The sequence below is a fragment of the Lichenostomus cassidix genome, chromosome 3 (genome assembly GCF_008360975.1).
Source record: "Lichenostomus cassidix isolate B80296 chromosome 3, HeHo_3.0, whole genome shotgun sequence".
Lineage (NCBI taxonomy): Eukaryota > Metazoa > Chordata > Aves > Passeriformes > Meliphagidae > Lichenostomus > Lichenostomus cassidix.
In genome coordinates this window covers 96630341-96647695 of record NC_139483.1, presented here as the reverse complement: position 1 = coordinate 96647695, position 17355 = coordinate 96630341, and the positions used below count along the sequence as shown (strand labels likewise).

General features: G+C 38.3%; 1 long non-coding RNA gene across 1 annotated transcript; it reads left to right on the top strand.

The window, feature by feature from the left end:
- The first annotated feature begins 518 nt into the window (after positions 1-518).
- On the top strand, positions 519-12294 carry LOC146440258 (uncharacterized). Its single transcript, XR_014851391.1, has 3 exons — positions 519-823; positions 2009-2059; positions 12202-12294. It is a non-coding gene; the product is annotated as an uncharacterized LOC146440258 (long non-coding RNA).
- The last annotated feature ends 5061 nt before the right edge of the window (positions 12295-17355 follow it).

Genomic DNA, 17355 nt, shown 5'->3' with positions numbered 1-17355 from the left:
CATTCGCAAGCTTTTTACAAGCTCATTTGTGTGTCTCATGATTAAAAATTCTGTTTATGTTTTTTCGCTTGTCAAGACATAATCAGCTTTCATGCCGTGTCTATGTGATATCTTCAATAATCAGTTAGGTTTATGGGGAAAGCAGGAGCAGCAATGCTGTACAAAGTGCTTCTTGGGGATGAGTCTGAAGCTGTGAACTTCGTTTTTATTCTGCTTCACTTAAAATCTGAAAGCTGTGGGCTGCTGCCAAGGGAAGTTTCTCTAACAGCCTGAACTCCGTTAGCTAACTAGCTCCCCCTCTTGAAACTCCAGAGATGCTGACAGGAGTCGGATGTAAAGGGAAGTGAAATGAAATCCATCGGTATTGGAGTTCTCATTTTTATAACAGTTGTGGATTCTTTTTCTCATGTGTGACTGACAGCTGGGGAATGTCCTTATCTTGCTGCTGCTGGTTTCTGAACTGACCTTGTAAGAATGCAAAAGGGGGTTTTGGTGTCTATTGCGAAGGAGTTCCCGGCTGCAGAGGTCACCCTAGTGCCAGTGTCCAGTGGAGAAAGGCTGCAGAGCTGCCCGGCTGAAGGGCACTGGAGAAGGATGGTGGAGGACAAGGATGGCTGGGGGACAGGATAGCTCAGCTCCACCCCGCAGCAGCCCCTGCCCGGGACTCCAGCAAACACCAGGGCAGGAGCGGAAAGGCCCATCTGTGCAGGACACAAACATCAGCTGTGCCTCCCGGGGCATTCCTGCCTGACAATGAGCGCAGCTGACGCGGGGAGGTGGCAGCTGTGCTGCTGCGCCGGGAACTGGGCTGTCAGAGCACTAGGTAACCACAGCCCGCATTTTCTGATTGTTCGCCGTTTTTCCTAAAACAGGTATTAGGTATATGGAGAGGTTTTGTTCTAGGGTATCAAGTGGAGAGGTATGTGAGTCTGCAGCTGAGAAAAAGGTGTGTTTGGTGTACAACAGGCCTCATTACGTGGAACTCTTTTCATGTGGGTTTTATAGAGAGTTGTCCTTGCCTGAAAATTCCCATTCTGAAAAAGTTAATATAATGTCAGGATGGATAAAGGGCAGGAGATGAGAAGCATTCTAATTTTGTAGAGAGGGGTAACTGAGATATGGAGCTGCACTCAGACTTCATATTGCACTATTCAAGCAGCCAAAGATTTATTAGAGGCAAAAACATTTGCCATCCCTGCCATACCTGAAAGAATGAACATTAGAATTTAGGACACCTCATTTCCAGGTTTTTCCTGGCAGTGGACTATCAATCCAGACCCTCTTTGTTTCTTCTTCCTGTCTCCAGTACCATGAATCTTTAATGCCTTTGGATAGTGGCCCACTTTCAACAGGAAGGACAGAGTAAGACCAATGGATAACCCGGTGGGATTTCTTCTGAGTAGGGACAGAAGCAATTTTAAATGTGTAGGTTGAAGAGAGTGTGACCAATTTTCTGGATAAAAATCAATTATTTAAAATGGAGAAGACTAGCTTGATTTTGGGCTGAATATGATGCTCTGTGTCATTTCCAAGGGTGTGGTAGGATCAGCTAACAGGGCTGTTTTGGCATTCCAGCAGCCTGTGTGTCACTGCTGCCTTTCAGGGAGCTGCAGTTCAGCAGCCATCACAGCAAGGGGTGCAACTGAGAGTTTATACCCTTCTCATGCAAATAATGTGGCATTTACTCACTTATATAATCCAAATGGTTGAAGTTTTACAGTTCCTAAAGCCAGGCTTAAACCTTTCTAATCAGCCTAAATACATCCTTGGAGATACATCTTAGTTGTTTAGGTCTCTTGAATTCTATGTAAATCCACCCTTAATCTTAGTCACAAAGATATCTTTCACTATCTTATGACACCTGTCCCAAGTCATCCTAATCTCTAAGAACTGAAAGCAAATTACCCATATTCTTCCCTAGAGTTCTAATCACTCTGAAATTCAGTGAGCAGCACTTTTTAAATAAATGACAAACAGAAGGATCTCAAGTTTTGGATATCCATTCTAGGACACTATGTCACCTGAATGTCATCTCCTGGGCATCTGCAACATCTCTGTGGTAAGTCTGAACTGTAAATTGTAAACACTGACCCAGTTAAGACTATTTTTCTTTTTAAAATCTCCCATCTCTATAATGGAGAAAAAACATGCATATACTCTTACACAAATAAAGAAAGTATTTTGAGGGCACACTCTCAAATCTGCTGAAGTGCTTGTAATGTTCAGGTGAACTGCAATATCAGTGGAAAGCAAAGAAAAAGTATTTCAGATATTTAGTTTACAAATTGTGTTTCTACTTTTCCTACGTACAAAGAAAACTATTAGGGGGACAGGTTGAAGTAAATTGTGTTTCAATCCCTTCCCAAATATTCTAACATTGCATTATTTGCCCAAAACATAGTACATATTTTCATTTCAAATAGTAATGATCAAAATATCAGGAAAAGACTAGGTTCTATTTTGCATCCAGCCTCCTCATATTTGTTCTTACAGTCCTCTGAAAGCTTGCTCTCTGCATGCTTTTTAAAGCAGAGCTTTAAGGTTCAGATTTTCAGCTGATAATCTTAGAGAAACTCTGCCCATTTTTATCTCTTGAAAATCCGAACTTCACGTGGTTTCACAAAAAAACCAAAGCAAAACAAAAAACCCTTGCTGGACTCAAATTATGCACCTAGGAAACACGCCATGGAGTGTGTTAGTATGTCTAAAAATACAGAGTATTATTCCTGATGTATATTTTATAAGCTGCACAAATACCAGCACATATTAAATGTGGGTCTGCACGCAATAGTGTTCTTTAATGCTCATCATATTTAAAGCTGGGGGTCCTCTAGGCAAAAAGTGACTGTCTGGTTTGGAGGTGATGCAAAGAAGGTCATCTACATTAAATGAACTAGACTGGGCTCAGTAATAGTGAGCCATTCTCAAATACTAATGACCATCTGGATTACAGATGCAGTAGCCAGATTGTCTGTTGTGTCCACCAAGTGAGTTGTCTTACCCTGGGAAAAAACTGTCATCTGTCTGTCTTGCCCTGTAGACATGAGCTTTCTTCCAACCTGTCCACATGGATTTACTGGTGGCAAGGTCATCCCGTTCTCTGGAACGTCACTCACTTGCATTTGCTGGCTGCTTAGCAGCTGCCAAAATTTTTGGAACAGAACAGAATGGCAAGGGGCTGGAAATAAGACAGCAAAACTGAAATATTTTCTCTTTCTTTCTGGTGCACATTCACCAGTGCTTAAAGAAAACAATACCTATTTATTAGTCAAATAAAAGTCTTTTCTCAGCTCTGTTTGTTAAATAGATGATGTCGGTTTTAGGGTGTTTCTCTTCTCAGCTCCCATGCTGTGAAACGCCTTTCCTTTTGTTAAGCAGAATAAGAAAATCATTGCAAAACCTAAAATCTTGTTAAAAAATGCACCAATTTGATTTGGCATTTAATTAACACATTTTTGTTTGGTTTTACTGTGTGAGTCTTGACTCTACTTTAAAATTTCCTTTTCATTTTATTAATGCAATTATGCCTTGTTTTTAAGGGTGCCCAGAGAATCCATAATCTATATATTTCTTCTCTGTTTTTGTGGGTTTAGCGTCATGTTATCGTTTATTCAGTAGAGGATTGTAAATATTTTTCTGAGTACAAAATTTAGAAGTTAATCGTTCCTGAAGACTTTATACCGCTGAATGTTATCCTTGTGTTTGAAATGCACAATTCTGAAGAAGCTCTGCAAAGGATTGCAGGCAGTGAATACACCAAGCACTTGCATTTATTTTCAAAGCTTCCTTATATCCTTGTGAGCACACAGACAATTAAAACCTGAAAGGAGTTAGTGCTTGAGTTAACTTCAGATTCTGGAGAAAATTGTGCTTCCAGAGAAGGTTTCATCCCAAAATCTACAGGTAGGTAGCCTGGGGATTCATTTGTGATTGTCATGGTGAAGTGTTTTTGCTAATTAATTTTGCTAATGAGGTGATAAACAAACTAAGGGAGTCCTCTTCTTTTTAACACTAGCTCAGATTTCATTAGTAGTAGCTTGTCCGTGACAATTGCAGGTAAATCCCAGACAGTATTCATTACAAACAGTAAATGCAAGGCAGTGTGATGCTCTGACACCAATTTCAGCTCAAAGCCTTGAATGATTCTTGTAAGGTTCAAGCTGGATGTTCAGTAAGCTGCAGTGTGAGCAGGGAAGGCCATACTCCCATGTTACTGCAAACACATCATGTTGCTTTGATGGGAATATGTTGTGAACAACAATGTAGATGGTGGTAAGAGAGGAAGGAAGGAGGGCTGCTGTTAAGGAACTGGAAAATGTGAAATGCTGTGTGTGTTTAGGGACATGCTTTCAAGCTCAAGTATGTGCTCTCTCTATGTGCTAAATAGCTTTACAGTGTGAAGTGTGTGCTTAAGCACCTCCTTACACTGGAGTTGCAGGAAACATGGCTAAGAAAGCAGAGAAGAAAGGAGGAGTGAAAAGGAAATAAAAAAGGGAACCAGAAGAAGAAAGGAAGAAAAAAAGGTATTTTTCACTCCTTCACTTCATGGACCGCTAATATAGCATATATATGTGTCTCTGGGTATATATAGATGTAGACAAGTGCATATGGTTAAATATTCAGAAAACCTGTGTGCAGACAGAGCTTTTATCTTCATTATATGTAAAAGAGAACCAAGTAAATGTGCTTGAAAAAAATCTTGTGTATGGTATTTCATCTGGCATCATCAGAAAAGGTGTTTTCCAAGCAGATCAGAAACAGTCTGTAGCTCACTGTAGCAATTCTGTTTGGAGTAAATGAGCTCTTAATTAGGTGAGGGCTGATTTCTTGGCATTTGAGACTCTTTTAAACTCTCAGTCTGCTCTTCATGTATAAAAGAAAAAGAAAAAGACTGCTTTTTGTAAAACTTCCTAGCAAGTGGGAACATAGTATATAGGAAAACAGGATTCAAAGCCACACATCATTGCAAAGAGAATGATGCAAAGGTGAATCAGACTCCATTTTGTACTTGATTAATTCCACTGAAACATTTGGCAAATACCAGCTAGTAAGATAAAAGTTGTAACTTCTAGAGTATAGGTGTTTCATGAGCAAGGATGTGACAGCTCAGACCTAGCTGAAAAATCATCTTCTGCTGTGGGAGGCATCACAAAACACATCAGCTTCCTTTTGAAGCTGGTTCGTTTCTTGCCCTCACAGCAATGGGAAAGCTGTTTCTCAGCTTCATTCCTGTGATGATTAGAAACTGTAAAATTTCCTTCATTGACCTCTTCATGGCCTTGCTATTCCTGTGGCCCTGCTATAGCCACCTACTTGCAACATCAGTTACAGCTACATTGCTCAGCACACCCACCCCACAGAATGATCTCCAGTCCCCTGGCCAAGTAACACAGACTGGGTGATACTCAAGGCTAATCCTCTGTAGAGCAGAGGAGCAGATGAACCCAATCCACACCATATAGTCCATATGGTACTCATGTACATCTAAAATTTGACTGTTTTTATCTGTGGGGGTGGTTTGGTTCATCATATTTAAAAGTGTGAGGACTGTGTTGCAGCCCACAGATTGGCGTTTCCATGGCATGAAATAATAGATGTTGCATGCTCTGGGTTGTGACATATATCTGCTGGGAATTCTTGAAAGTTCCTACATTCTCTTTTGGTGGGAACAGGCTGATTTCTTCCCCAAGAGGTCCTGGAAATAAATAGGTAGATGAGGAGGCAATGATCTTAAAGGAAGAAAGGAGTGAACTGAACTATCCAATTGTGTTTGTACCCATAGGCTTTAGCTTCAGCAGCAAAATCTCCCTTGCTGGTTATTACCATCACCATTTATTTGGAGAGAGCAATCATATTTCATCCTAGGCTGTGTTTTATTAATCAAATAAACTTCCCTTTTCCCAGATCATTCCATTGTCCCTTCTTTATGAACAGCTTTAATGTATCTTCCTGGAATGTGAAGGACTAAGATTTTATGCAGTATTCCAGAGAAAGTTTTTTATAGTGCTTAGTAAAAGAAAAAATTTCTTTGCTTCTGAGAGAGACCTAGAGTAACATAACTGAATATTGCTTTCATCTTTCTCATATTTGCCTGACTTACCTAGTTCATTACACATGTATTCACAGTGTAGACATCTCAAACTCATGCACTTGTCCAGACTTCTTTCATAATCAATAGAGAGAAATAAGTGATTCATCTCATTCTGAAGTAAAGGTCTGAAAAAGGTCAGATCAATAATGTCTGGAAGTGCCTGTTTGTCTCCTTTGACTGCAAAAGCAGTCTGGGTTGAGCAGTGAGGGGAAATATGTCTATACTGTAGACATCTGAAGTTAGGTCAGATAAATCCCTGACTGACCAATACTGAAATGATCACACTGTATTTCCTCTTTGCTGTCATTAACATCTAAGAGCTCTTAAATTATAGGAATTATTCTTGTTATGAACCTGCAATTGCAGGAGCTTCCATATGTTGTATTAATTAGGTATTTTATGAATTCCTATTAGCTCAGTCCTCAGGGCCAACGTAACATGTCTACTGTGTGGTACTCCAGTTCTCTTTCATAGTGATTGTGTCTCCCAGTCTTATGTCAGCACCAAACTGAACTTGTAGGTTCCTCTATGTTGTGCTGTTTGTGAAATCTTTCAAACATTTGATTTCACACAGGTTTTTAAGAATATTAAAGAATGTTGTCCCTAAAATACAAGTATCACCCTCAGTACAAACTGCTGCTGACTCCTAGTTGGCTCCATTTCTTTCTTTCCTGTACAATTTAAGCTAAAACTCAGCTTCTCTGTTAACTAATAGCCAGTGTAAAGGAAGATTAAATGATTTGGCAAAGTTTAGGTAGATGGGCTACATCAGCTATATCTTAGATTAAAACTGAGTTTTCTTTTAAATAAGAAAATCAAGGAAGAAATATGCTGCTAATTAAAAAAAATTCTTTATAATGTTACTATATTTATGCAATTTTCCATATATTTCCATGGAAAATTATTATTTCCCTCTAACTACATTATAAACAATAGACATTCTTGAGACCCCCACCAATGGAACTGTAATTTTTCTTTCTTAGATATTGCTGGGTATTTTGCTAGTCTTTCCTCATGTATTACCTGACTTGCTCAATTCCCTAAAAGTCACAGACATTAAACTGAGAATTTCTTGTGTCACTTCTTTGGATATTTTGGATTGTTTTTCCCTCCTTCCCATACCTTCTTCAGGCTGAATTCTGAGTTCTGTCTGGGATGGAATTTTAATTGCAATGCTTTCATTTCTCTTTGTCTTATTTTCTTAATCTCTTCCCATTCAGCATTGATTTTATTGAACACTGATACAAAATATTCCTTTGCTACCTGGACTTCATCTAAATTCTTTAATTTCTCCTCCGGTCTCAGTGATGATGAACTCTTTTTTTCTTTCCTTTCTCTCTTCTTGCTTATATGCTATTTGTCTTAACTTTTGCTGCTATATGTAACTCAGCTACACTATGGCATTTCTTACTTTGTCCCTTCAATTTCTCATCTTCCATATGTATATATATCTCAAGAGATGTATATTCAGTCATATATTCAGTTGCCTGTAGAATTTCTGCTTAACCCTAACATCCCTTCTCAGGTATATTATATGCAACATGATTTATCCTTGCTTGAATAATGAATGACAGGAAAATTCATAAATTTGACAAAGAAATTCCAAGCGTCACATATGAGGCTTCGAGTTCTTCAGTCCAGTGGACATCACTCACTAATTGTGTTAATTTTCCACAGTCTTCTTGATTTGAAAACTGGATCCATAGATTTGTTTCATTTAAAATGAGTCAGCTTATCATTACTCAGTGCAAGGTTTCTGCTGTGATTAGTTCTTCTACAAAGCCTTTTACTGATTGCCAAAAATGATGTGTCAGACTGGGGGCTCTCTCTGCAGTCAGTGGGGAGGGACAGACACCTTCAGAAGGTGAGTCAGCCCACAGAAGTTGCTCTGGAAAGGCTGGTTGCAGCTTCTTGGCTTAGAGGCACTGTCGTTCAAACAAGCTGGACATCTTTCTTGGGTCTTCCCTCTGGAGGTCTTGTTTGGTGAGCTGTCACTCCCACAGATAGGAGAGCTCTTGTATTATCAGTGACGTTTGTTTCCTGCTCTCCAAACAGGCTGCTGGCCTCCTGTGGCCCTGTAATTCCCAGCAGTGTGCCATGGGTGTGGCATGCCTGCATGTCTAAAGTGTTCTACAGATCGTGAGCCATACTCACATTAATCTGATTACACTGAAACTGCAGGCCTTCAACACTGCTTCAGGATGAACAATGCTTCCTTAGTGGATTTGTGGCACAAGAAAGTCCTTTTCACTAGTCACATCACTTCCTATTTCCTTGCACTGTTTGCAGTACTGATGTATTGGTACAACGATATTATGATGATATGATTCTAATGACTATGCAGCAGAGCTCAGTGCCTTTACCATATTTCTGACAGGTTTGGTTTGGATTTAGCAAGAAATCAAGGGAGACTGCAGCTTTCTCATTAACAGCACTTGGTGAAATGCATGATCCTTACAGATGCTACTGCAGAGTCTCCTCTTGCCCTTTCCCTCCTCTGTACATATGCTGTAGTATACTGAATCCTTATTTTTACTTCTCTCAAGCCACCTCTATCCTTCATTCATTTTAGCCTCTAGAGCAATTAACTTAATCAAGCCCAACTCCATTTTTTTAAAGTAAGGAATAATCTGTAGGGATAGATCAGACTATCCTGTCAATTAAGGGGTCACAGGCAGCTGATTTACCTTACAACAATACAATTTCATTATTTCACCGGGACCTGTTTTGTCTTCCCCCTACTCTTTTTGTCTCACTTTTTCATCTTCATGGATTCACGTTTTTCTTGCTGTTGCCTTCCTTTAAATTTCACTTATCCCCAGCCATTTTATTTTCCGGTGTCTTTCTAAGAAAATAATCTTTGTATAAGCAGTCAAAATAAGACCCATGGGGTTTGATCGGATATAAGCTGGCAGTGATTAGTTCTGTTTTGAATCCCACCAGCTGTGATGGTAGCTCTAAGAGATGGTGTCATGTCCAGGCTGATGGCTTAGGAGACCTCCAAGTCTGTCACTGTATGTGTATCTTTAGCAGTCCCCCAAAAAAAAGGAAATAAGTAAAAGTAGCCCTGGCTACCAACTGATCTCAGTGTGGAAAGATATGTCACTGCCTTGAAAGTGATAAATCCCAGGAATTTGCAGATTCTTTTTGTTCTGATATATGAAAGGAAAAAAAAAATTGTTTTGCTACAGGAAGTGCCTTGACTTTATAATCTAGTTTATAGTATTGCTGTAATGTAGTGAACTATGTAATGTAGCAAATTTCATTGCTCCTAGGGTACAATCTGAGAGATTTTGGCAAAATTTTGGGTTCAGTTTATGCCCTACCAGTCAGAAAATGTATCTTTTCCTGGTCTAGAAGTAGAGGTCTTGCAAACTACGGATTTTCATGCCTGAAGCTGATGCAGAGAATGAGGTCCCAAGCCTACTGCACTTTAAAAAAAAAATAAAATATATATTTTCACAGATATTCAAGCAACAGATTTTTTTTCAAAATTTAGCATGGGGTTTCTAAGATTCAGGTACTTAATTCTGTGTGAATGTTCCCTGGAAGTTTTGACATTCCTGAACTTAAACCAGTGCACATGATGGAACTGCCTTATAACTTCAGTCTCTGAAATTCTAAGCCAAATTTCCTTGGGCTTTAGCGAAAATTCATTGGAAGTAATATATATCTGTGATCCAATGCCTTTTCAAGAAATAAATGTCCTTTCTGATAAAAACCTATTTTAGTGAGAAATTCTGTACTGGTGCTAAGTAAAATACTAGAAATAACAAATATCCCGCTGAGGGAATATTTGGTAAGTATGCAAATCTGAAAGTGAACGGAATAATAGGGTGCAGCTGGTTCTTAGTCTTATATTTGACTGTTGCTGTTCACATACAGTACAACAGCCGTGCATGGGGGAGGAGTGTTAACACGATATTCAGTGAAGGCTGCATGGCGTGGGTGTATCACAGTTCCAGGAAGAGCCTGAGGTTATGGTTTACAGAGTTCACGCCAACTCTTCATTTTAAAATGTAGTGGCACACTGTAAGTCTACTGCTGACAGAATGAAGTTTTACTGATGCTTGACATGGTGACTAAACTATTAGGCCCATCCAAGCTCAAAATATAAAGCTGTTTTCTGACAGCTTATCAGAAAACAAGACTAACTGCTCTTCAGCTGAATATTTCTAAACCTCTCATTCCTCAACCAATATCAATTCTCGTGACACACATTTTGAAAATCCACTTATGTATTTCACTTTTTTGGGAATTCAGGCCTGCTTTCCATACAGAGGAAACCTGAACCGTTCTATTATTTTATCAGAAAGCTCAAACAATTTGCTATTAGAGATCTTTATTTTTTAAAAAACCTAAGTTTCAGGCAATCTCTAGTACCACTGCTTGTAAAAATTAAAACAGAGTGACTGATGCATGAAAAAGATACTAGCAAAACACATTCTGCATTGTCAGAAAGTAGGTTTTTCTCATATCCTGCATCTTTCATTGCTAGAATTGATGATTCTTTTCTGTGAAATGCATTTAATTAGTCTTGAAGCTCCTATGCAAATCTATCATAAAACTCTTTTTTTGTTATACTGAGTGAAAAGTTTCCATTGTACTGTTATATATATATATATATTTTTACATATATATAATACACAATGAAAAAATCTTACCTCTAAAACTTTATTTTCTCTGCAGATGACTTAGAATGTGTTTCTCATTCCCCCTCTTGACAAGTTTGGTTTCTCGCTAGTTTTTAAAACTAAAACAGTACCTTTAAAACTCTGTGTCTTTATTTAGATTGCTAACTGTACTGAAACATACAATAAGACATGAAAACAATAAATATTTCATTGCATGAATGACACTTCTTGAATATCCAGCCAGTGTTCTGTATAACCAATGTGTCAACATCTATTTTGTAGGGAAATACAATATTTAAAAAATTGGCGGGGGGGCGTGTCTTTAAATACTGAAAATGGAATTCTTTGCCTTTATGCAAAACCCATAAAATATATTTCTCCTTAGCTTTCTATTTCAAGAAAATTAATTGCAGTTATTCACACCAAAATACAGTTGAACAAAAAATAGTTTTTAATGCATGACATGGTAAGCTACACTAGGGAACTTGAGAACCTAAATACCCTGCTGTTTTGCCAAAACCATAATTGGTGTCTGGAGGAGAGGCCCTTCCATAATCCAGTCATCATACTTCCCTCCATGGCCTCCATTTTAGTCAAAATTCCCTACCAGTCCAGGTTACTCATCACGTGATTGTAAGTCTTCAAACTTATTTCATTCTGAAAAATTTTGGGCAAGTATAATACAATATTTTCAAATCTCCAAGAAAGAACAACATAGCAGCTTTCTCCTTTCTCCTTTCTACTTTCTATAATTTTTAATTTGTTGACTGTCTATTGTTTGGCAGCAAAATTACAATCGTATCTGTAGAATGGGAGTACTTTAATAATAAATGATTTTTATAATATTCAAATTCTTAAGCATTGTCTGGCATCTTATTACCTCCGCCTCTCCCTAAAGCCATTTTTGTGAGCTCTACACCTCTGTCAGCATTCGTATTCTTTCATTATCCTATATTTGAGAAAGCTGTTTATCCTGAAACATACATTTTTAATTAAAAAATTCACTTATGCTCAGAAGGCTTAGGTATGCGTCACCATGTACAAGCCTATTTTTTTAATCATAAAAGTCATATTGAAAAGCAGGTCTGGTATAGAGAAGAGTGTGGATTTAATCAGTTAATTGTGTGGTTACTCTGTTCATAATCACTTCATTTGATTTTAATGGCAATGAGATGGATATTTCCAAAGGAGTCTTATTGTCCTCTGTGTAAATGACTAATTGCTTTGTTATTAAATACTTAAATACTCAACATGCCCTGTAAATGCAATCTGCATGTGAAACCAAATCCCCGTACTCTACCCAATTGTCATTTCGTAGACAGACACACAGTTGCATCCAAACAGTGCCCGGGATCACCTTTGGGTAAATCTGAAGTAATTCCTTTTCCTCAAGAGGTGAATACTCTGATTATCAGTGATTTTTGCAATGTTTGCTGATTACTTTAATTGATTTAATCTATCTTTCTGTTCACACAGTTGGACAGTCAGCTCATCTTGGAAGGTGCCAGGACTGAATCTAGGTGGGATAGAAATGCTTTTGCTTGTTGCTTCATCTGAGACTTGTACAAAGTAAGCATGAGCTGCTCCTTCTTTGATCTGAATCAGGCAGAAGAGGTTAACACAGATGTCATCTAGCATATATATCACTTAGAAACTAACCCACCAATTCTCCTACTGCAGAAAACAGTTCAGAAACAGATTCCTCGGGCTCCAAGTCTCCTGCTTCTCCTCAGAAAAGCATGTACCTGAGTGCCCTTGTTTAATCTACTCTCATCCAGATCATCAGGCTTTTGCTGTCACTCTATTAAATGAAAATCAAGCTGGAAAAGATAGAAGACAGCCTGGAAAACAGCAGATCATTGAAAGTTACAGGAGGAGATCCAAATCTGATCTGGTCACACTAGGCATTGTATATTGTAAATAAGGAGAAGTAGCCACTTTAGAGACATGATTCATCTGACCTATATTCAGTGTCTACTGTAGGTTAAGATGATTCATACCCTAAAAGTGCTTATTTCTTTCTATTGATTGTAAGGAGAGCCTTGGCAATGGCTCAGTTGTAGACAGCTACCTTCACTTTTGTTGTCAAAGATGTGCTGGGTAATAGCTAATGTATTGAGTCACTAAGATGGAAAGATTCTGAGTAGGAAAAATATAAAAGAGTGCTAATACAGGAGAAGTACTGTTAAGGGAGATGCATGCCAGGTTGAAGCAATGGAAGAAAAGCAGAAGTAGTGAAATGGTACATGGGGCAGGAAAGTCTGAGTCCAGTTGTCTTACAGACATGACTATATCAGTATAAAATAATTTTACCCAGAATACATAGATTAAAGCAATCAGTATGAGATATTTATATCCGTTTTTACATAGCTTGGGCATCTTACTTCAGTCTAGATTTAATGTGGTGTTCTGGACTGAACACCCCTGCAATGGATATGTTTCCAAGCTCACTAAAGAACCAATTGTTGGTTGAGACTGCCATATCCCCCTGAAGGGCAGCAGCCCATTTGGTGTTCACAGTAGCACAGCCCCAGAAGGCATTTGGTTTGCAAACACTAAAACCTTTCTGTGAACTCAGCCAATGTTCAATAAGTGGGGATAACTGAGTTATTTCAAGAATGCACAACTGCTCTGAACCAATATGCTAATGTAAATGCAGCCTAAGACAGACAGTTTGCATATAAAATTTAAAATTCTAATGAAACAGTCCTTAAGACATAACTGCCTAAAAACCTGATAGAATTGGTGTAAAGTACATAACTTTGAGAGCTGCCAGATCATCAATCCACCAGGATGAACTGAGGAGGAGAAGATTTTCCTCTAGAAGTCTTTGCAGTCACTCCTCACTCTATGTTTATTATATGGGGCATGTGAGTAAAAATCTAGGGGCCTGCCACCCACCCTGGCAGGCAGGTCTGATGGGAGAAAAAGCAAGGGTAGGACTTTCTGGTAGGGAAATATGTACACAGTTTGATGCTTGGCCATGGCTGGAGACTGAAGAGCACCTCATCATCAAATGTTGAACAAAACCAGAAGGCAAGAAGGAGACAGGAGCAAAGAATGAAGAGGTGACATGGCAAGTATGAACAAATTAATTTAAATTTGAAATACTCTGGAGCTAAAGTACAATTTTACATTAAGCAGAGGACCAAACAATACAATATGGAGAGTCCTGTTTGCATTTGTAACACATTGTTCAGTCCTTCTGTTGCTATGGTTTTGCACCACCTGTCTGCTATCAAGAATTGTTTACCTCTTTCAGTACCGCGCTGGATTATTTAGATGGTTATCTCAGCATGATAGATTTAGTTCCCTCTCTGGCTTCATGTGCTGAGAATGAATTCTGTAAAAGTGCTTGTTGAACCATTGTGATGGTCCCTTATATCTTTTTGTAGACATAGTTGGAAGTAATGTTGCTTTACATATAAGCTGAATTCATTCAAATAACAATTATTGACAGACAACAAGTGAGAAAACATATTCTGGTTTTATACATTTCATTAAAAAAAAAAGGGCTGTATTCTCAGCCCTAAAATGTTTCTCCTCTTAGGTATTATGACTAGATTTCACAAAGGGAGTAAGCGTGAGGAACAGGAAACCTAGGTAGGGCTTAGTCAGAAAGAGAGTTCCTGACTCTGAGAATTCAAAACAAATAATGTGTCATCTTCAGCTCTGTATGACAGACCCTGTGAGCAATTGAACATGTGCTGTTTATCTGATCCTGCATTCATCTGTGTATGAACATCACTGTTTGCACCTCTCCCCTTCAAAAAATCTCAACCTGGCCTTGATACATACAGATCTACCACAGAGCTGAGCCTCTTCATTCTGCCAGAAGCATATCAAATCTGCAAATCTTCAGTAAGAAGAGAAACACGATGCAAGGACATTAAAAGGGTATAGATGCAGTCTGCAGCAGTTAGGCTCTAACCTACCTGAGGTAGAAACTGTGCACAGTTGGGGTAAATGTAGTCCCATCTCATTCTCCTGGAGAGAGGGAATGCACTGGCTAAGAACTCCTCTTTCACCAAACAGATTAGAAAACTATCTAATTCCTCCTCTTTGCAGACATCTTATTTACTTCTAAAGACTAACTTGCCTACAGGTTTCCACCAGAATTTTTAAGGTACTTCAGAAGACAATGCAAGGAAATCTTTTGTGTGGAAAAGGTGTCAAACAGGGCTTTGAGAATAAACACCTCTCCTTTCAGAAAGGGGCGGTCAGTCTGATTTTAGGACTCATTGTATCTGAAAAGGAGCAAAACCACAGATGAAGGTAAACCAGAGGATAAACCTTTCATCCTTGTTTAGTATTGCTCAATGGTTTCTGGAATCAGAGGTAGCAAACTGCAACTGGTACTGTGAAATTGAATTGGTAATGCTCTACAATTAGTAGTCGTAACACAGGGTCACAAGATAAGAGAAAGGTTTCTTTGTACTGCTTTATGGCGAGTGACAGAACCTCTTCATAATTTCAGGAGAGGGAACTGTGGAAAACAAATTTCAAATTAGTATATGAACTTGCATGGCGCTACAGCCTGCCCTATAGGATAAAAGCAAATGGATAAGCCCCACTGAGCTCTTGTTAGCACTGAGCTATACAGAAACTTGTGGTCTAAAAAAACTCTGATCAAGCATGAAAAACTTAAATCCATGAACTTTTTATCCAAATTGTTTTGGTTTTAACCCAGTTCCTTAGAAGGTGTAGTATCTTTTACTATTTAACAGTTCAAAGTCATCAGATCCTTGCAGAGCTTATTATTTCTTTTAGAAAGAAATGGGATACAATTAAAATAATTATTGCCATGAAGAACAATTTTGACTTTTAAATACTATGTAGGTCTCTAAATGAAATATGTACAGTCAAAGAGCAGTTCTCTCACAATAGAGATTTTATATTTTTTGTCCTGGTTTTATAGAAGTTAAACAGCAGGATCAAAACAGTCCCCTCTGACCCTAAGTTCACTGTTTCTCTGCTGATTTTAAATACCATTTTCCATTAAATAAACAAGTGTTTACCCATGGTGTTTGTTATGGCACTAATACATATGGAATAAAAGAATTATCTTAAACTAATCCCTGGACTTTAATAATTTTTAATAATTTGCAATCAGTTAATTGTTTCCTTGGGACTGAATCACAGGATTTAATTTCACCAGTTCAGACTAGTATTAATGACTCTTCTAGAAGAATTTGAATCCTTCCTTCTTGTATTCAGTCAATGAGATTCTCAATCTTGGGGTTTTTTTCAAAATAATGTACTTCAATCATCTACCTTAGTTTATTCTTTAAAATAGAATTTGGAAATAAAATTATTTTAAAAGTTTTAATTTCTATGGATTTCTTTGTGACAACCCACGAGCAAGAGTGACCTCAACACTTTTGTCAACACTAATGTCAGCACTCTTTTTTTATTAAACAGCTTTTCTGTTACCCAGCCCTCTGCTGGAGTGTTCAGATGGCAGTCCTTTGTAAACAAGAATTTGAGATCTAGAACACTATATTCCTTATCACTTTAATATTCAACATCCTATGAATCTCTAGGATGGTCATTTTCATTCAATTTCTCCATATATTATGAATATAATGCAAATATTTGTGGGGTTTCAGGTTCAGTTTATTTAAGCTTTTTCATGGACTGAATTTTGTACTGAAATTCTATGAGGTTCTCAATTTTTAGCATCATCTCACAAGGCTTTATCATTGCAATTTTCCAAAATCTTACATCTGAGAGAAAGTATGCACTTCAGCAGCCAATATCTTCACTTCTGGCAGTGCAGGAGCATCTTGCTGCTGTGTTCCAGCAATGGATCCAACAGGAGAAAAATATTTTTGCATTGCATTTGTCTGTCATTGGGAAGTCCTGGGATAAGATAATCCAAATCATGAAAGACAAGGATGGGCAGAGTGATAGACAATCATTCCATGAGGAGTACCCAATCTTGTTTTAGGACTCCCTTTAGCTGTGGAGAGAGGCACACCAGTGGTAAAACCAGTCTTTGCTGGTGAATGACTCTTTGAGTAAGACTGTGCCAGATTTTCATGGCTCTGCACTTGTGCCACAGCTCCCCTGCCTTGGGGTCAGGCATTTCTGCCCTGGTGGCCATGGAGGGAGCCAGTTCACCAGGAGTTTTGTCTGTGTCCAAACCAAGGTGGTAGATTGGACCTGCTGAACACAGAGAAGAAATATTAACACAGTGCCCTCAATGCCATCCATAGGTATGCATAGGCAGCTGGTCTGCCACCAGAGCAGACAGGTAATAGAGTTTCTGGAAATTATTCCAGTAGGTGGGACTGAAAATTTATAGCATTTTCTTCAGTTTAGGTTTCTTTTCTAAGAAAGGTTAGAAGGAATACGGGATATTTTTTTTTTTTAACCTGGAACAAACTGGGACTCTTCAGCTGTTTTGGGTTTTTTATTATGTGTTTTTCTCTTCCTTTTTGTCTCTTTAGACTATGGATAAGATATTTCTTCAAGCAATGGAAAGGCAGCCAATAATCTGGAGATTCACTTACTCTTCTTTTATGGATATGCATTATTACTAGATTGTTTGTCAGATGCCTATCTTCCTTTGAGTAATCTGTCTCCATCTGTGGCTTCCATGTGCACTTAATCTGTTCTGAATGACCC